A 21504-nucleotide genomic window follows, 5' to 3' on the forward strand; every position below is an offset into this window, starting at 1 on the left:
GTTTGTCTGTGGATTCAACAAGTAGGAACATATAGGCTCATGCAGGGCTGTGAACCCAGTGATTCTTTATCTTCAAATATTGTGGTGCAATAAAAGCCACACACTGAGACCATAATTGATGCCCCCTGCAGAACATTCTAGAGTGATATGATATTGTGACCTAAGTTGTCGAAAAGCCTTCAGACCTTGTCATATTTATTGGCAGGTTGTCAACTCAAACATCTGATGGATGTTGGCAAACAGATAGTTCTCCGAGAACATACGCTTCGCAAACGCAATTTGGCTGTAATTTGATTTGTGAATTGTGGACAATTTTTATAAAGTGAGCTCCTGTTCTCTGTTACACGATTCCATTCCATGTAGAACCACAGCTGGCTGTGATTTACTCTGCTGGCTCATCTACTGCAACAGATTATTGTTTGTGTGTGTATGTGTATTTTCTTGCTTCTATCTGCAACTAAAGGTAGGGGAAGCGAACATTGGAATAGTTTGCTGGAATGCTGACTGGGATTGTGCATGGATTGGGGGTGTGTACTGTAGGGGGTGTTGTGGGGGGGGGGGACCATGGTTTGGGGGCATGTTGTAGAGGCTGTGGTGTGCAGGGAGTGTTGTGTGGGAGGCATGATGTGGGGGGCATGGTGTGGGGGAGCATGGTGTGGGGGAGCACGGTGTGGTGGGGTGGTGTGGGAGGGGCATGGTGTAGGGGAATGGTGTGGGGGGCGTGGTGTGGGGAGGCATGATGTGGGGGGCATGGTGTGGGGGAGCATGGTGTAGGGGAGCATGGTGTGGGGGGGTTGGTGTGGGAGGGGCATGGTGTAGGGGAATGGTGTGGGGGGCGTGGTGTGGGGAGGCATGAAATGGGGACATGGTGTGGGGGGCATGGTGGGGGGCGTGGTGTGGGGGTGTGGTTTGGGGGGCGTGGTGTGGGTGTGTGTGGTGTGGGCGGTGTGGTGTGGGGGGCATAGTGTGGGGATGCATGGTGTGGGGGGCATGGTGTGGGGGCGAGGTGTGGGGGCATGGTATGGGAATGCATGGTGTGGGGGAGCATGGTGTGGGGGGTGTGGTATGGGAGGGGCGTGGTGTAGGGGAATAGTGTGGGGGGTGTGGTGTGGGGTGCGTGGTGTGGGGGGTGTGGTGTAGGGGGCAGGGTGTGGGGATGCATGGTGTGGGGGGCATGGTGTGGGGGCGTGGTGTAGGGGCATGGTGTGGGGGGCGTGGTGTGGGGGGTGTGGTTTAGGTGGCGTGGTGTGGGGGTGCATGGTGTGGGGGGCATGGTGTGGGGGTTATGGTGTGGGGCGTGGTTTGGTGGTGCATGGTGTGAGAGGCATTGTGTTGGGGGGCATGGTGTGGGGGTAGTGGTGTGGATGTGCATGGTGTGGGAGGGCATGGTGTGGGGGTGCATGGTTTAGGGGGTGTGGTTTGGGGGGAGTGGTGTGGGGGCATGGTGTGGGGGTGCATGGTGTGGGGGGCATGGTGTGGTGGGCGTGGTGTTGGGCGAATGGTGTGGGGGTTTGTGTGTGGTGGGAGTGGTGTGGGGAGTGTGGTGTGTTGGGGCATGGTGTAGGGGAATGGTGTGGGGGCGTGGTGTGGGGGCGTGGTATGGGGGTATGGTGTGGGGGCATGGTGTGGGGTGCGTGGTGTGGGGGCATGGTGTGGGGGGCATGGTGTGGGGGGTGTGGTGTGGGGGCGTGGTGTAGGGAGCGTGGTGTGGGGGCATGGTGTGGGGGTGTGGTGTGGGGGCATGGTGTGGGGGGTCACGTGGTGTGGGGGGCATGGTGTGGGGGGTCAGGTGGTGTGGGGGGCCATGGTGTGGGAGAGGCGTGGTGTGGGAGGGGCATGGTGTGGGGGGTGTGGTGTGGGGGGGCATGGTGTGGGGGGCATGGTGAGGAGGGCATGGTGTGGGAGGGGTGTGGTGTGGGGGGTGTGGTGTGGGGGGTATGGTGTGGGGGGTGTGATGTGGGGGGTCACATGGTGTGGGGGCGTGGTGTAGGGGCATAGTGTGGGGGGCATGGTGTGGGGGGCATGTTGTGGGGGTGTGGTGTGGGGGGTCACGTGGTGTGGGGGGCATGGTGTGGGGGTCACGTGGTGTGGGGGCGTGGTGTGGGGGCATGGTGTGGGGCATCACATGGTGTGGGAGGGGCATGGTGTGGGGGGTGTGGTGTGGGGGGCATGGTATGGGGGTGTGGTGTGGGGAGGGTCAAGTGGTGTGGGGGGCATGGTATGGGGGTGTGGTGTGGGGAGGGTCAAGTGGTGTGGGGGGCATGGTGTGAGGGGTGTGGTGTGGGAGGGTCACGTGGTGTGGGGGGGCATGGTGTGGAGCGGCGTGGTTTGGGGACGCATGATGTTGGGGGTTCATGGTGTGGGGGGCATGGTGAGAGGGGCATGGTGTGGGTGGGGCGTGGTGTGGGGGTGTGTGGTGTGGGGGGCATGGTGTGGGGGTCAAGGAATGGGAAGAGTGAGAGAAAAAGATCGGGATTGAAAGAAGGTGGAAATACAGTGATGTCCAGTGAGTGCTGGAGAGTAAGCCCAACCTTTTGTTAAGCAGAGGCTCAGTTGCTGGCTATTCTGAAGCTTCAAAACACGGCGACTTTACGAGAGAGGGCTTATGTGTGTGGAAGTGGGAAGGTGTGAAACTAAGGACAGATCATCGGTGACCCTCATTTCTCCCCATCCCACCCATCCCCAGGTTATGCCTGATCCAAGGTCCCCCAGTCTCCATTTGAAGGGGTGGGGCTGGGGGGGCGCGGCCAGGTATTGGGAGGGGAGGATCTGAGAGTCTTGGTCCCTCATTCGTCTGAAACCTGAGACCCACCAAAGTTGAAGAGCATTCCTGCCCTTTAGCCATTCCCTCAAAAAAAAGGCAATTTTACTTGCGCCAATAAAAAACTTCCAGCAGTTTCTTTTAGTGGCAGAGAGCCAGGTTCTGGAAAAATTCCACTCCACACGGAGCTGGGAATATAACAATACATGGGGAAATTTCACTTGTATCAACTTAGAATTTCAGTGACTGACCAGAAATGGACAAGTTCCCTCAACTGGAGAACCGAGCCCAGTTTTTCCCATAGGCCCCTTTACTGCTATTCTGCAATTTTCGGTAACACAACATCACATCGGGACGCAACTACCACATTATAGGAGAACCACCTGTACATACATGACAACGTTTTTGATATTAGATAATGTTGGAGAATACAAACCCCTTTATTTATGAAGGTAAGGAGTTAACACACCATCCACAATGGTGCCGTGTATCTCTTCTTCTATTGGAGGAATGCCTCCAGTCCAGCTGACATAAGAAAAGTAATTTTGACTTTATGAAAGTATCTGTATTAAGCAAATCATATAAATTGCAAGTTATTGTTGCTGATGTTGTTGTGACATCGGAATAGTGTGGATATAAGTCTTCACTTACATTTTCACGAAGGCATTGAAGGGCCAATTAGCACAAATCCTAGATAGTGACTCCTCGCTAAAATATCTCAGGGATCATTGTAAATTTTGCTTCTCAACTTAATTGTGCAGTGTATTTGCAATCCTCAAAGGATATGCTCCCCATCTCTTTGTGCTGTGTGATGTATAGAAATGCATAGAAATTACAACACAGAAACTTCACCTGAGTAAATTCAAAGTTGATACCAGTTAAGAATAATAATTCTAAAGATTGGAAATAGAAAGTACTTATAAGTGTAGTTATGAAGAGTTAAGGAAAGGCAAGTAAAGCATGTGGAAAATAGAAGAAGAGAGCATTAAATTCCAACAGAGTTCAAACTTGCATTTAAGAGGCCCTTTTTAGAAGGTCTATCCTTGGCACTCTGTCTGTGTCTAGTTTGCATTATTCAGTCGAACATTATGAGTGAAGTGTCATTTATAAATATAATAATGGATTTAGGATACATTAAAGTTAAGGATTCACCTTAAAATAATAGCCCTCATTCATGCACACCTAATTTGGCTTTGGTGTTGTTTGCATCATGCCATGCTTTTGCCTTCGGGATCAGAGCCCAGATCCAGCCTGACTGGTAGGATGAAAGTCTTTTCATTAACCTTCTAAGTTTGAGTAATCTGAATGTAACCTCCTTTTGGCATGAATCAGCAACAAAGATTTGTCCATGATTTCGTACAAAACTGGCATTAGATTGGTTGGACTGCTTTGCTCACAGAGACTTGAAGAGTTATTCATGTTGACATTACAAAAAAATCATACTAGTGCAGTGAGCAGCAGTATATGATGTTGGGTTTACGAAACATGGGTGGAGCAGAATAGAGGGAGCAGTACTGGCTATGTAATGCTTAATGCGAACACTTTGTGTCAAACATGAGGATGAATTAAATTCCCTCAGACCTAATTCCTCATTTTGATGGAAGTAAGATTTCCTGAAAATGACAGATTAAAATATGTGTATGTAAGGAATGCACCTGGCTGTGCATACTTCAGCCTGGTGTAACACATTTGGGAGTGCATGATAACATACGGCTGAGTCAACACGGCTATGTCAAGGTGAGGTCATGCCTGACAAATCTATTAGAATTCTTTGATGAGGTAATGAATAAGTTAGACATGGGGTGGCATGGTGGCTCAGTGGTTAGCACTGCTGCCTCACAGCGCCAGGGACCTGGGTTTGATTCCTGCCTTGGGCAACTCTCTGTATGGTGTTTGCACATTCTCCCTGTGTCTGGGTGGGTTTCCTTTGAGTGTTCTGGTTTCCTCCCACAATCCAAAGGTGTGCAGTTAGGTGAATTGGCCATGCTACATTGTCCATAGTGTTAGGTGCATTAGTCGGGATAAATATAGGGTAAGGGAATGGCTCCGGGTGGGTTACTCTTTGGAAGGTCAGTGTGGGCTTGATGGGCCGAAGAGATAATCTTATACTGTAGATAATCTAATTTAGACAAATGAGAGCCAATGGACATAATCTACTTTGATTTTCAAAAGGGCTTTGACAAGGTGCCACACAGAAAACAGCTTACTAAAGTAAGAGCCCATGGTGTTAAGGGCAAGGTACTGGTCTGGAAAGAGGATTGGCTTACTAGCAGAAGGCAGATAAATGGCATAAAGGATCTTTTTCAGGTTGGCAGCTGGTGACTAGTGGAGTTCCACAGCGGGTCAGTATTGGGACCACAATTATTCACGCTATACATTAACAATCTAGACAAAAGAATTGAGGGAACTGGAGATGGAAATTTGAAGATGACACAACAATAGGTAGAGGAATAGATTGTGTTAAGGAAGTGGGAAAGCTGCAGAAGAACTTGGAAAGGTTCGGAAATTGGGCAAAGAAGTGGCAGATGGAATGCAATGTGGAAAGGTGTGAGTAGGAAGAATAGAGGCATAGGCTATTTTCTAAATAAGGAAATGCTTTGGAAAGCTCTGGAAGGAAATCACAATCATGTTAAGAAATACCTATTTTAACTTCTTTGACAACTGTGCATTCTTCTGATAGTTGAAGTTCTTCAAACAGCTGTGAAGTCTTCTGTCAGTATTCTTCTGATGTTGGGGCTCTTCACTCACACCTCTGCTCTGAGTACAAAATACATTAAATATTTCTTACCCCCCTCTCCATTTTCAAGGTCACACCATAAAATAGGGATGTTTTCCACACAAAGCTTGATGAACAACTTGTTTTTCAGGGAACTTAAGATGATAATTCATGCATTAACTATCATCAGTCCACAAGACATTTTGTTTCCTTTGTTCCTCAAGTACAGCACCCAGTTTCCATGCTGGGCATGTGTCCTCTCTATTCAGATGGGCACTCTGAACACCTCCACCCATCCAATTAACTCTGCCATAGATTAATCCTGTTCCCTTCACTTCACTTGTCTAGTTACTGGTCTGATACCCCACTAGTAGCTTTTTTTATCATTGGTTATACTGGCCAGTAGCCACACAGCCTGCTGATCTAGTCAGAAACTGAGGGAAATGGAGATAGAAATGACAATGTTAGATTTAAAAAGACTCTATCTTTATGATATTTTTGCAATTGCTCCTTGAAAAAATGCTGTCAGTAAGAAATATGTACCATCATCTGATTGTTAGGTGTGAGTTCTTTCATGGACTACAATAATTTATGAAGTGTCTAAATAGTGACTTATAATAATTGCAGTGTCCATCTGATTATAAGTTAAGGCAATTGTTATGAAACCAATGTGAAATAAGCAAAAGCATATTGCTTAAAATTACCATTTTTATCTAAAAACATTGAATCAGGTCAACTGAGTGAGGTATCAAGAAACTCACATCTGTACACCTGGGTGAATTCATACTTTTATGACAATTTGTCACATGATAAAAGGCTTGTCTATAGTTAGCCAGCTTGAAAAACAATGCAGCCAGACTCAGGAGCACACACAGAATTATATTTTAAGCAGCTCCTTGGTAGAGCAAGTGAGAAAAGAAAAATGGATTTATAAACAAGCATTGTTTTTCTTTTCTGTCTTTCCCCCTCCCCATCCATTTCCTCATAAACAGTGCCTGGAGAAAAAGTAAATTGCAGAATCAACAATTCATTGAGAACACAAAAAGATTTTCAATCTTTGCCTTTGCTGAGGATACCACTCAACTATTAAAAAATTGAGTTCTCAAGTTAATTACTCACATTTAAGTGTTAAAATTTTATTTTTCCTGTGTATCAGAGACATTCCCTTGTTTTAAAATTATTCCCTTGTTGGTTTGTATGTTTGACAACATATTTTTTTTTTCCCAGGTTAGTAGTTTATCAAATTCTTCTTTCTTTCATTCAAATTGGCTCTTTCATTTTGATCTCATGAACTACACCCTTTTTGAAGTGTGATACAAATAAAAAGAACTGTTGCATTTAACCAAGAGAGAGTTAAAAAGAGGAGCTGAGTCATCCTCCTCACTCGGCCTTTATAAATGGCAAGACCCTTGCATTATGCTAACTTTCTTCCACCAGTCTGGGTGAGGATTTACAGATCAATGAAGAGTAAACAACATTATAATACAAGAGTGGAACCAAGCCTGCACCAATTCCTTATCCAGATTTAAACCTGGCACGTATTGCCTATAAGCAGTTTCTATCCCCCTGTTTGTGTCCAATTCATGCGTCTATCAAGACTCCCTAAGCATTGCTGATGTCCCTACTTCCACAACATCCACTGGCAGTGTGTTCCAGGCACTCATTACCCTCAGCGTGAAAACATCTTCCCTGCACTTCTCCCCTAAACTTTCTCCCTCTCATCTTGAACATGTGCCATCTTGTATTGACCTTTTCACCCTTGGGAAAAGCCTCTGATTATCCATGCCTCGCATAATTTTGTGGACTTTTATCAGGTCACCCCTCAGCCTCCATCTTTCCAGTGAAAACAATCTGAGTTTATCTGTACTCTCCTCATACCTTAAACTCTCCAGACCAGGCAACATCCTGGTAAACATTCTCTGCATCCTTTTCAAAGCATTCAAGTCCTTCTGGTTGTGTAACAACCAGTAATTGCCCTTTCAAACATGGCCTAACCAAAGCTTTATACAGCTGCAACATAGCTTGATGAACTTTATATTCAATGCCCTGGATCAGTTGAGCATGTCATCATAAAATAATTGTTCAGAGTTTACAGCCCTCTAATGTGTCAACTTATATTTTTCTCCTCGTTCACTGTTTGTTCCTGCTAAAGCTGAATCTGAAAATTGTAGCAGCTGCAATTCCACCAAATGTCAAGATGGAGAGATGGCTATTTTCACTAAAATACTCAGAGTGTGGTACCATCCATCAAACTGAAATGGCAGAAAAGCCTGAACAAGAGAAATTAAAGTATAATAATTTTTTTAAAAATCAGCAAACGTATATATTGGCGCATCTGTAACATACTAAACATTTTCTAATTAAGACATGAAAATCTGTCATTAAGTAATACACATTACAAAAATTAGAGTTACTTCCCCTTAGCCACATGGATTTTAATAGATGATATGTCTGTCGGCAGAAAAACAGCATGAAACAGAAAAGTGAGGCTTGAAAATAAGAACTGAAGTACTATTAAAATAATGAAATATGACAAGGAGATAATTAAAATAAATCAGACCACTTGTTACTATTCATCGTCTGTGCACAAGTGAATGGAGGAGGTAGAATACACAACAGTAGTTGCATAAAATACTACAAGCAGGACAAATTCAGAAGTATTCACTCATCGTCGGACACCTGTCTATTCAGCTGTGAAATTAGGAATCTCTCAGAACATTCCCATGTGGATAACAGCGATGAGGGAACCAGCTTCCTGCAAAGACAATCCTACCCCACCACTTGTGCATCTCACATACCCATGGCATTTGTACTCTCTGCTGAAATGGCCCACAGTTCAGCATCTGTTGAATTGCCTTACAAAATACAACTAACTGAGGGCTCTTAGATAAATATTAACAGGCGTTCATCTCTATGCAGCACTGGTATGTATGTATTGTAAAGATTACATTAAAATGTTGTAATATCTTTCTGGCTTTACCTTGCTTATTTTGCTTTGGTTTTTGGAGAAAATTGCTTATGTTTTCAAGAAGACATTGGCATTTCAGTAACGCAGAGAATGGAATATGGCTTAGCAATTCAATGACTGGAATGGAAGCTGCATTGTCAACGGTAATACCAGAGATTCCAAACATTATTGATGGACCACAGCCCACCAATCTGGAAGTCCGATGAGCAACATTATCACATGCTCCAACCTTTGTAGGCTATATATGGTGTCCTTGATCTGAATCTGTGTCACATGTTTGATTCCAACTGGTGACCCCAGCTACAGAGCATGGTGAGTGTATTCAGGACTATTTAAACTGTAAAATTGCTGAATGTGTTCAGGACTTTTGTTATTAATATTTGAAAGAAAAGATACTGACTATTTTCTCATGTTTTGTCTGCTATTACCTGACAATTGTCCACTGAGTAACTTTGACACATGGCTTGGCTACATTGTGGTGTCAAGTACTGAGTGGCATTTCTGAAATAGCAAGAAGTCTTTTTGAATTAGAGTTAGGTTTATTGTCACGTCTACTCAAGTTACAAAAGAGCAGGAGTACAGTGCAAAGTATATAATGCCACCAACACACAATGCCATCTTAGGTACAAACCTTAAGTACAAAAAGTAAAAAAAAAGAAAAATAGTTACACTATGTTACAGATATATGGATTATAAGTGTAAGTTAGGAAAATAAGAAATAAAGTTAAATAGGTAGACATTACAGTATTTCTTCAAAGGTTTCCATGTGGTCTGACCAGGCTCCATTGGTGCCAAACCAGCAGCCATCTTTGATCTGGGCGCCTGGGCATCCCTGCTCTGCTCCAGGCCACTGGCAGAAGAAGGAAAAGACAGAAGAGGAAACAAAAGACACAACAGAGAGAAAAGAAAACAACTATAATACAGTAACCTTCAGGCTCTGTGGCAAAGGCTATGTGGAGTTTGAGTAAAACATGCTTTGCTATACTGACAGCTTTGACATTGATAGAATTGAAGGAATGCAATCTATCAATCTAAATGAGATGACTTCACAATTAAACTTTTACAAAGGTTCAGGATTTTGCCAATCAACAGTGTGGTGATTTCTCAAGGCACTCATTGCTTTGCCTGTGAAACTTACCTTTCTAAGTCTTTACAAATATTCTCAGAGTTTCCCGTCGACTTAAGACTTGTTGCCTCTTCTATCTTACCTACATTACTGTTCCTATCTTCTAATGACCTCATCCAAGTTTGGTGAGATTAGATTAGATTCTCTACAGTGTGGAAACAGGCCCTTCGGCCCAACAAGTCCACACCGACTCTCCTAGGAGTAACCCACCCAGACCCATTTCCCTCTGATTAATGCACCTACACTATGGGAAATTTAGAATGGCCAATTCACCTGACCTGCACATCTTTTGGATTGTGGGAGGAAACTGGAGCACCCAGAGGAAACCCACACAGACCTGGGGAAAATGTGTAAACTCCACACAGACAGTCCCCCAAAGCTACAATCGAACCTGGGTCCCTGGTTCTGTGAGGCAGCAGGGCTAACCACTTAGCCACCGTGCCACGCTTGGTGGTCTCATCCCAGAATGGTGGTCTCATCCCAGAATGGTGGTCTTGTCTCGGAATGGTGGGCTTGTCCCCGATTGGCGGTCTCGCTGTGGAATGGCGGGCTCATCCAGGAACAGCAGTTGTGTCTCAGAATGGTAGTCTCGACCCGGAATGGTGGTCTCGACCCGGAATTGTGGTCTCAACCTGGATTGGCGGTCTTGCCCAGGAATGACGTTCTTATCTCAGAATGGTGGTCTCATCCCGGAATTGTGGTCTCATCCTGGAATGGCGGTCTTGTTCAGCAATGGCGGTTTTGTTCCATTCTATTCTATCTGATGTCATTCACAGGAGCAAGCACCCAGATATATTTTAATGACCCCCAGCTATATCTCAGCTTTGCTCTGATCACCTCTTTGTAGTTGGACTATAAGACATGAAGACATGTCTTATAGTCCAACTACAAAGACATGAAGACATGTCTTATAGACGTGGTCATTAAGATATTAATGAGTTGGCCGAGTTGTATAGTCCAGACTAATAATCCAGAGACCCAGGTAATGTTCTGGGGGCTGGTGTTTGCATATCACCATGACAGATAATAGAATTTGATTCCATTTTTAAAATCTGGAATGAAGTATCCACTGACGACCATGAAATCATTGTTGACTGTTGTAAAAATCCATCAGGTTCACTTTAGGCAAGGAAAGTGCCATTGTATTCTGGCTTGGTTCACATGTGACTCCAGTCGCACAGACATGTGATTGATTCATGACTACCCTCAGAAATGGCTTAGCAAGCTGTTCAGTTGTATCCAAGGAAACTGGCAAAGGACAATAAAATCTGGCCAAACCGAAACACCCACAGCCCATGAGTGAATATTAAAAATTCTTTCTTAGGCCTTTCTTCCAGGGGCACATTTAAAGAAAGAATTATCTGATGTCCATTTGGTAATGCCAAATTTAGCAAGATGAGATGTTCACCTCAGCTGTGTACCATTATGCAACACCTGCCAATTGACAATTGTTAAGTCTTCTGCTGGATTCTTAAACTCCAAGATCCAACAATAGCCTTGTTAATGGAAGGAAGTGATACTTACAGAGGAAATATGTTACAATGAATTCTACTTTAACCAAAGCTGCACCTCAAGGTGATTCAATAAAGCTGGTTCACTGAAATAAGTTCACTGTGGTCCTAAATCACACCACTTTTAGTACTAACGCTTCTCCTAAAACCAAACTATAAGTGTTTAATCAATTTCAGTCCAAAGCCACCCCTCACACTCTGGCCTGTGTTGAACTCTGGATGATTGTAATTTGGAGGAAAATGACTTGGTGACATTATCATCAGCAAAGCTGGAAGAAAGGTCACCATGGGTGGCTAGAAGATCTGGAGTAGCTACAGGGTCAGTAAAGATGGTGTCAAGCTGTCAAGGCTAGTGGAAGGCACAATAAAGCTGGCCAAGGTAATTATGATAGTGAGAATGGCAGAAAGGAGGTTTGGGCAGCCCCAAAATGCTCGGTTTAGTGGCAAATCAGGAGAGTTGATCAGCAAAACTGATGGGTAAGTGAAAAGCTGGAAGTTGAATTTGTAATCTTACCTGCACTGGTAATTAGAAATTCGTCAATGAGAGTGTGGTACTTGTTTGTGTAACTCACCTTTAAGAGAGTTGGGCTACATGGGGTTCATACACTGGCTATATTCAATATTGCAACCTTCTTTCTGCCATTCTCACTATCATTATTACCTTAACCAGCTTTATTATGCTTTCCAGTAGCCTTGATTGCTTGACAATGTTGCAACCCTGCCTGGCAGCTAGTCTGCTGTGGGTCTGGAACTTGAATGGACAGAAATCAATTGGTTTGCTGTCATATCTGAATTATAACTTGTAACCATGTAGCCTGTAGAGTTAATCAATTCTTATTGAGTGATTGATTTTTTGATCATTAAAAATAACATAATATAACAACAATGATGAGACCTACCATGCTTGAATAGCTAGCAAGCAAGTTAAATTACGGGTGAAACATATGGTTGTCTGAAAGCAGAGTTAATTTTTGAGTCCAATGACCCTTCATCAGAATATCCTAATAAAGAGTCATTGGATCCAAACATTATCTCTGTTTTCTCTCCACAGATTTTGCCAGATCATAGAATCCTAGGATCCCCACAGTGTGTAAGCAGACCATTTGGTGCATTCCTTAAGAAGGGCTTATGCCTGAAACGTCGATTCTCCTGCTCCTTTGATGCTGCCTGACCTGCTGCGCTTTTCCAGCAAGACATTTTTAAGCTCTGCATCTTGTACACACCAACCTCCGAAGAGCTTCTTACCCAGAGCCACTCCCCTACTCTATCCCTGTAATAGTGTATTTACCATGGCTAATCCACCTAACTGGCACAACCCTGGACACCACAGGGCAATTTCTCATGGCCAATCCACTTACTCTGAATATCTTTGGATTGTGGGAGAAAACTGGAGCAGCTGGAGGAAACCCACGCAGACATGGGGAGAATGTGCAAACTTCACATAGACAATCATCTGCGTGTGGAATCGAACCTGGGTGCCTGACGCTGTGAGGTAGCAGTGCTGACAACTGAGGTATCATGTCCCCATTTGCTGATTTTCTCCAGCAAATTTGGCTTTTGTTTCAGATTTCCAGCATCTGCAGTTCTTTGTTTTATTTCACCTCATTATTATTGTTTACTATCTTATCAAACTCACCAAGCAAGCTAGATAATGAAAAAACTCAACATAGACACCAGCATGGGTACCTGGAAAAATCAGCTTAACCCTTGCTCTGAAGACCTCCACATTGGAAACACATTGGAAACAGGGAACTGGTATTTCAGGATCTGTCAGAAATGGGAATGTTCACCAATGATTGCACAATGTTCAGCACCATTCACAACTCCTCAGATACTGAAGCAGTCCCTGCTCAAATGCAACAAGATATGGACAATACCCAGGCTTGGGCTGATAAGTGGCAAGTAAAATTCATGCCACACAAATACCAGACTATGATCATCTCCAATCAGAGACAATCTAACCATCATCCTTTGACATTCAGTGCTGTTACCATCACCGAATCCCCGACTGTCAATAATCTTGATGGATACTCAACTGGACTCACCACATAATGGCTATAAGAGCAGGTCAGAGGCTAGGAATACTGTGGCGAGTAACTCATCTCCTGACTCTTCAAAGCCTGTCCATCATCTGCAAGGCACAAGTCAGGAATGTGATGGAATACTCCCCACTTGCCTGGATGGGTGCAGCTCCTATAACATTCAAGAAGCTTGACACCATCTAGGACAAAGCAGCCTGCTTGCTTAGCACTACATGCACAAGCATCTACTCCTTCCACCACCGACGCTCGGTAGCAGCAGTGTGTACCATCTATAAGATGCACTGCAGAAATTCACCAAAGATCCTCAACACCACCTTCCAAACCCACCTCTATCAAGGGTAACAGATATATGGGAACAACATCATCAAATTCACCTCCAGGCCGCTCACCATCCCAACTTCGAAATATATTGCTGTTCCCTTACTGTTGCTGAGTCAAAATCCTGGAATTCCTTCCCTAAGGGCATTGTGGGTCAACCCACAGCAGGTGGACTGCAGCGGTTCAAGAAGGCAACTCACCACCACCTTCTCAAGGGCATCTCAGAATAGGCAATAAATGCCGGCCCAGCCAATGCCGCCCACATCCCACAAATCAATAAAAAAAAACATGACACCTCTAATTCAAAACCATGTTGTGCAGCAGATGACCTCAGTGCTAAACATCATAGCTAGTGAAAACATATTGTAATCTTATTCAAGCTTTGAGAACTGGTGCTCAAGTATGCTTATTGTAAACACTTCTAGAATTCAAATGGTTTTCTTGATCGTTCCAGCATGCTTTGCAACTTGTTCTGACCACTTTCACATCTCCTGTCTGCTTGGTAAAGGGGCAGTATAGTATGTAATCTGTGCTGTCCCTCATCAACACCTGAACTGAAAATATTTTATAACAAATCACTGGAGTTCTTAATCCTAGCCACTACTTTCAGAGCCTGTCAAGAAATGTTGGTGAAGGTAAGATCAAGTGGAATTTTTATGCATTGTTCAGACATGGTAATAACAGAGCAGATGAATAAAATACCTAAGGGCACTCGGAATTATAGTCTTCCATGAAATTCTTCCAAAGAGAGAAAAGCAAGAGTACTTGGGGCACAAATTAGATCTTTTAAAATTAGACAGTTACAATAAGATAATTTTGCTTAACCAAAAATATTATGTATATATTTTCTCAACAGCTTTTTTCTAGAATCTAACTGGCATTGCAATTTGTTTCCAATTATTTTGTTTAAGAGTAGTGAGTTTAATAGCTCTTTGCTATGAAAGAAAATATTTAATTGTAATTGGACTAATTTTATATGCAAATGACATGTTTAATGGTATAATTTACAGACCAGTGGCCTTTTCATGGTAAACACTAATCTTGACAAATCTTCTGAAAATAGACTCACTAATGCCCTACTGTGCCAATGTTAACCACACCATTACTGCCAACTGTCTTTGAGGCAAAAGTTTCGAGTTGTTGCATATTTTACGGATCAATACTTCAATGGCTTTTATTTCTTGAAGTGTGAATTTTGCTAACTAAACAAACCTTAATATTAGGTGATAGATTTGATAATGTAATCATATTTTTGCAAGTTTTCTATTTCTTGTACTTCATGAGCGCAAAAACAATTACTTTGTTTTAATTGTAGGTTGTCTCCTGTGAATGAAGACCCCAGGTTAAAATATAACATGTTCTCCATTGCAAATGCAGTGAATACTGTCTTAGAATTGTTATTCATATTTTTCTTCTATTATATGTTTTCTATTTGCGTTGCTGAAATATATCACTTATGTCTTTTTTTTAGAATGTTGTGACATGGTTTGCTTTGGGCACATTATGCTGACAGTAACAAAGGAAAATCTTTCACAATTTAACATGTGGGCAGTTGTCCACAAACCTTTAGTTGACTTCTCAGTGGAAACTTTGAAGCATTTGGATACTTTTGCAAGATGACACCTTCTGTACAGGAACTGTGGCATCTGTAAGCAAAAGCATTTCAACCAGTTAGATTGCAGTGTCCTTTTGTAACCCTCTCAGACACACCGACAGCAAAACTGGAAGCAAAAGAATTGAAATTTCAGAATACATTTAAATTAATGCATGGAAAGCAAAATGAAGACCGGAACATTGATATGGGAGTAAGGGTATTATGATAGTAGTAAAATGGATATCAAATGTTAATTTCTATCATCTGATTCGTATCCCTGAGACTTTTTGGACTAAGATATTTTCTTTAAAAAAGGAAAAAAAAACCCTAAAATGGTCACCTGACCACAGATTGGGACAAATTTCGTGAGACCCATGTGGAACAATATAAAGCTGCACTAGAATGGTAATTTTATCAAAAAAGATCAAAAACAGGCAACTGAGTAAGTGTCAGAGAATTCACACCTCCTGCTTAATCCACACATTTACAATAATTTCACATCTCAGAATATGAAAAGACTTGCCTGCCAGCAGCCAGCTTGGAAAGACAATGGAGTTAAACACCAAAATATACACATAACTGTATTTCTACAGCTGCTTTTGAGTAACAGGGCAGGGAGGAGAACATATACTTTTAACTGCAGAACCTGGAAGCCTTGCTCTCATGCCTATTTGACTGCGTCTGTCATCAGCCTGGAAAACAACACTTGGTGAGAAAACAACTTAAGGAAGCAACTGAGCAGGAAACATATCTAAAGATTCTGTTTTTTTTCTGCAGATAATTAACCAACTGTGGCCCTAGGGTCAAAACTCTAATATTTCAAAGACTCCAAGGACATTAAACTTCAGAGTCTATTTCTCCCTATCTATACCTGTGACTCCTTTTTAAACTTATTACCTGTGTTTGTGTGGTGTTTGGTGTCATGTTTTAAATTTTTTTTTCTTGGAATTATTGTACCAGTCAATAATAATATTCATCTTCAAGAAAACCTTGGTAATCTCTATTTGCCAGAAAATTACATTTAATCGAAGTATGATAGCTCCGAGCTAAAAATAATTTCTAAAAAATTGTTAAATTAACTGAGAGGAATAGTAACAAGGGAAAGTGATACAAGGAATAAAAATCACTTCATTTAGAAAAAAAAATCACCATTAATTTTCTTGTGAGGGAAAGAAATCCCTCAATTTTGATTTTTGTTTCCTTCTGGGCAAAAGAAGTTGTTTAACAGTGTAACCAGACATGGGTTTTTGACTGTAGATCTGCATTGCATTTGCTTAACTTGACTATTTTTAGGGGGTTTTAAGTGAACATGGGGACAGATGAAGGGGAGAAACCTTTGTTTTGGGTTCCTGTCAATGTAATAACTTGATGTGTTTTGACACAGGGAGGAAAAGATTTCCTGTCCCTAAGCTGGTGCTGCAGATCAGCCAAATTAAAGTCTGGTCCAAGACTCTGAGAATTATAGCCTTTCTTTATAACTTCTGACAGTCAGTTAAATAGTGCTTAATTACATTGTTTGATTATTTGATATTATTCCGCAGTGTATTAGTGTGTTAGCCTGGCTTGATGGCAGTATCTCAATCAAACCTAAAGCCTCACAGCGCCAGGTATCCGGGTTCGATTCCAGCCTCGTGTGACTGTCTGTGTGGAGTTTACACATTCTCCCTGTGTCTGCGTGGGTTTCCTCCGGGTGCTCCGGTTTCCTCCCACGGTCCAAAGATGTGCAAGTTAGGTGGATTGGCCATGTTAAATGCCCATAGTGTTAGGTGCATTAGTCAGGGGTAAATGTAGGGAGATGAGTCTGGGTCGGTTAGTCTTCGGAGGGTCGGTGTGGATTGTTGGGCCGAAGGTCCTGTTTCCACGCTGTAGGTAATCTAACCTAATTTAATCATCTAAACTAAACTGATGGAAGGGACTAATTTGCAACTTTTAATAAACATCCTTTAATATCAACCTTTTTTATGATACCCAGTTGATTTCAAGATCCAACTGAGGTGGAAAGACGATAATGAGAGGTTAACCTAGCAGCAGAAATACAAATGAAACTAACCTAAATTACCAAAACTAGATTTCCAATTTTAGTGCAGTAATTATTACAAATTATGCCATTAAAAACTCATGATTTATTACCACTAACTTTTTGTCCATTTTCAGTGTGAAACTAATATGCAAACATCCCAAATTCGTGGCATTCAAATGATTTCAAATCTGTGCCTATGAGTGAGGACTCCAACAGTATACCTTATGGAGGAGCAGATGGTGGCATTTGAATACAATAAACATCTGTAATTAAGAGTCTAATGGTGGCCATAAATCCATTAAAATTCTCTAAAAAAACCCATCTGCTTCACTAATGTCCTTTAGCACAGGGAACTGCCATCCTTAACTGGTCTGGTCTACATGTGACTCCAGACCCACAGCAATGTGGTTGACTCTTAACTACCCACTGGGCAATTAGGAATGGGCAATAAATGCTGACCTTGCCAGAGATGCCCACATCCCATGAAAGAATAAAATTAAAACGCTCTGGATTTCTGCATTTAACGATGCACATGCCAGTTTTCAGACTTATCCTATAATAAAGACAAGCACTGAAAGCCTCACTGTTGTCACTATGGTCAAGTCCAGGCTCATATCTTTCACATTCTGAATGAAAATGCTCTGAATATAAGATTTGTTATATTTTGTTTTTTGGCAAGTTTCTGAACATCAGTTTACTGAACCCTTCAACTGCACGATAACTGAGGATTATATTTTTCACTGCAGCATCTTTAAGATTTGAAATTGTTTATAGTTCTGTGATACTTCTTGAAATTTTCTGGGAGCAAAGAATCTGAGCTCCCAAGCTTTGTTGACCTCTTTTCCTCACCTTCCTCATTTTGGAACAACTGGCTCAATTAGTTCAAAGAACATGCCTCCTTATCACAGATACCTCTTATGCTCCAATTAACAAGACTTTTCAAGTGATACCTCGCTCACACAGAGCTTAAGTCACCACAATAGATGTTGAAATTATTCATGCATTGTTTCCTATTCATGTTTATACTGGTTTTCTAATTGCCATTTTTTATTTTCCAGGTCCGGTCTTGTACGAAACCCAGAGAAGGTCAGGTAACCAATTAAAGTTCTGCACATTTTCATTCATGCTGGTGCCGTGTATCTTCACCAAAAAGAACGGTCTCAGCCTTCATATTGCAAAACATATCCTTGATGGGGCATCTGTTTAACATGGCCACAACCCTACATCTATCTGACTGATAAAATCAATTCCCAGGTTTAATTAGTAACAGAGAAATGTTCTGTTCACTTGTATTTGTTCTTCTCTTGCCATTAAATGGATAACAACATTAAACATGCTCGGACATTATTGTACCATATTCTTGCAGCTGGTAGTGGGCAGTTCCTCATTTGTTGATGCGACATTTTTCTACCCTAGCTAGTGTATTAGACATTGGATGTAAATAGAGACTTATGGCAGTCAATCCGAGTCTTAATTAGGGTCTTTTTCAATATATAATTTCAGTTACACCTCACTGGAAACTTTTTCTATAAATTCTGTGTTTTACAATCATACTCTCCACAATCACCTGATGAAGGAGCAGCACTCCGAAAGCTAGTGCTTCCATATAAACCTGTTGGACTATAACCTGGTGTTATGTGATTTCTAACTTTGTACACCCCAGTCCAACACCGACGTCTCCAAATCGTGGAAGTCTATTAGACAGTGATTTGAGCTGTGCCTGTCATCGCTGTGTTATGCAGCAGCTGATGTGGTTCAGGAGGTCCACTATGGTATTGCAGACTCTGCTGCATTTGCTGTAGAGGAAGATAGCGGGTTGAAAAGTTACAGAATTCACTGACATCTGTTTTCTCTGGGTCCTTTTGCTGGCCATCTGAGCTTTTAATTTCTTCCAACGCCTCTCCAAACAGCTGCCAGATATCACAGCTAATGGCAATGGGAACTTTGAGGGTATTGCTATCATGGTGGAGGTTGCTGGTTCATTTATTTCTTGTGAACTCTAGAAATACTCCTGTTATTCTTGTTCCCCACAAAATAGTAGTACTCATCCTGGATCATTTCTGCTGCTGTCGTACTTGACATAGTAGCTGTGAAAGACATTGTAATCCTGGACACAAATTAGGGCCCTGACTTTCAAAGGTTAATTTGGATTTTTTTACTATCACCAATCAAACATTTTTGTTCTTGAATATTTGAGTGTTGACCTGATATCAAATAAACTTGCTTTAATACCCACTTTTTAAATGATATTTATAGCAACATCATACAGTTTAGAGTATCTTTTAGTAAATTGCAGATTTGACATTTCAAAGTAGCAGTTTTTTTTTCCCCATTCCCTAGTTGGCACTGCACTCCCAATTTTCAGCAGTGACATTCCATTGTTTTTAATTTCCTAACAAGTAATAACTGCAACAGGGATCCAAGGCAATACATTCAGGCTTCAGCAAGCAAGTTGAGATAATGCACTGAGCCAACTTCACTACTGAGGTTGCTGTTTGTGTATTTTGTTCCTTTCATAGAAAGGCCATAAAATAACAATGTCATGTACATCAGTGATAATGGCCAGTGCAAGACTTTTTACGTCTCTTTGCACTTGTTTGTTGTCCATCTAAATGCAGACGGAATTGTTGCTGTGAAGAATTACTGTACAGTTACTCTTGTCAAATGAGGTCTTTGAGCAGGGCTTCAGGTACTCATGTGCAGTCACAAGCTGAAATTCTGTTGGTCTCAAGTAGCAAAGCTGCCACTGAGCTCCGACTCTTCCCTCACTCTTGTTGTTCCTCAATCTCATTGTTCCTCACTCCCCTGTCCTCATGAGGTTTCTCCTCCACAAAATTCCCAACATCAGCCACCCCACCAGTTAGTTCTCATCGAGGTTCACAACAATATTCGATCTCTGCAATAAAGTCTCAATGTGAAAAATGTTGGGAAGCACTGTTTTCTATCATGACACCATATTAGCTCCCTTCTGTTGGGTCAAACGGAATATCAGCTTTCATGTCTGTGTAGTGTTAACTGAACGACATGAGTACCTATCCCACAAAATGCAGGAAACTAGATTTCCACATAACATAAGAATTGTCAAGCGTAAAATAAATGTGAAGACATGGTAACGGGAATGCATTGTGGTGTAGGAGGAAGAAAGAGCGAGTGTAATGTCTATGATTCTGACTCTGAACGAAATTAGAAGGAAAGGAAAATTGGAGGATGAATCATCCAAGCAGATCTTGCTCATCTCTCAGCAACCAGAGCAAGAATAAAAATTTGGAAAGGCTGGTTCTCAAGCTGCCGTCGCAGCTGCCGAATTGTGTTTGGCATAGTGGATAGAGAAGGAGATTGTGTGAAAACTGAGGGAAGTGGGACTCATTTTAGAAAAAGTAAAAGGCAAATATTTACAAAGTTGTTATGATTGTAATCTTTGTTGAGTTTAACATAATTACCAATCGCTGCTATATTAACATCAGCAGTTTAGAGGTTATTTAATAACACCAAAGTGAAATATCAACATCAAAACACTTAAAATCAAACAATGCTGGAGTTATGATTCACTGCAATTTCCTTCTGTTTTGTTTTGGTAATATTTGATTGTTAAAATGATACTGCTAGTGACACTTTTAGGGATATCATCTTAAAGATGTTACTAATATGAATACTATTAGTGCGACAAAGGCACTTTGGAATTGACTGTGTCGCTTTCAGTCAGGATTCTGTTACCTCAGCATAGTATGAACTACATTGATCCAAGATGGCAGCAAAGTAGGACTGCTCAGTCAGAGCTCGTCTGCTCTGAATTGGTTTTTCTTTGTCTTCCTTTATTTTCTCTTTGGTGTTTCTTTCTCCTTCTTTCTCCTCGGTGATGTCCTGAACTCCTAGCCTCAATGTAGACTCGAAATCTTAACATCAGCACAAACCCAGTATGATGATCTCATGGCTCGGTGTGGCAGTCTGTTGGTGGACTTCCGGCCTTGAGATGATTCCAGAGCAGTCTCCAGGCTTCGAGGTGAAGCTTGACATGGTCTGGAGTCAAGGTCCAGTGTGGACTAGAGGTCAGGTACTGGCGTGGACTGGGTTGGAAGGACTGCTATTGTGAACTTTTTATTCCTTACTTTTGTAATTGCTTCCCCCCTAAGAATTTGTACTTAAGAATCTAAACCTAGGTACTCTTGTACATAAAATGGTGCTGGAAATGATGATTTGTAAACTTTTCACTGCACTCATTTGAGTACGTGACAATAAAGTTAATTCTAATTCTAATATGAATTATTCCCAGGAGTAGAAAGTGAGGGCTGCAGATGCTGGAGATCAGAGCTGAAAATGTGTTGCTGGAAAAGCACAGCAGGTCATGCAGCATCCAAGGAACAGGAGAATCGACGTTTCGGGCATAAGCCTGAAGAAGGGCTTATGCCCGAAACGTCGATTCTCCTGTTCCTTGGATGCTGCCTGACCTG

At 42.2% G+C, this 21504-nt stretch overlaps 1 long non-coding RNA gene across 1 annotated transcript in view; it reads left to right on the forward strand.

The window, feature by feature from the left end:
• The first annotated feature begins 8713 nt into the window (after positions 1-8713).
• The window catches only part of LOC148142263 (uncharacterized), a 97221-nt gene continuing 84430 nt past the window's right edge, over positions 8714-21504 (forward strand). The window contains exons 1-2 of the long non-coding RNA XR_015752050.1: positions 8714-8757; positions 18115-18142. This is a non-coding gene — a long non-coding RNA (uncharacterized LOC148142263). The remainder of the gene's footprint in view (positions 8758-18114; positions 18143-21504) is intronic.

Source organism: Chiloscyllium plagiosum, unplaced genomic scaffold, assembly GCF_037043375.1.
Source record: "Chiloscyllium plagiosum isolate Xiang-an unplaced genomic scaffold, Cpla_swu_hap1 HiC_scaffold_29, whole genome shotgun sequence".
In the NCBI taxonomy this organism is placed as follows: domain Eukaryota; kingdom Metazoa; phylum Chordata; class Chondrichthyes; order Orectolobiformes; family Hemiscylliidae; genus Chiloscyllium; species Chiloscyllium plagiosum.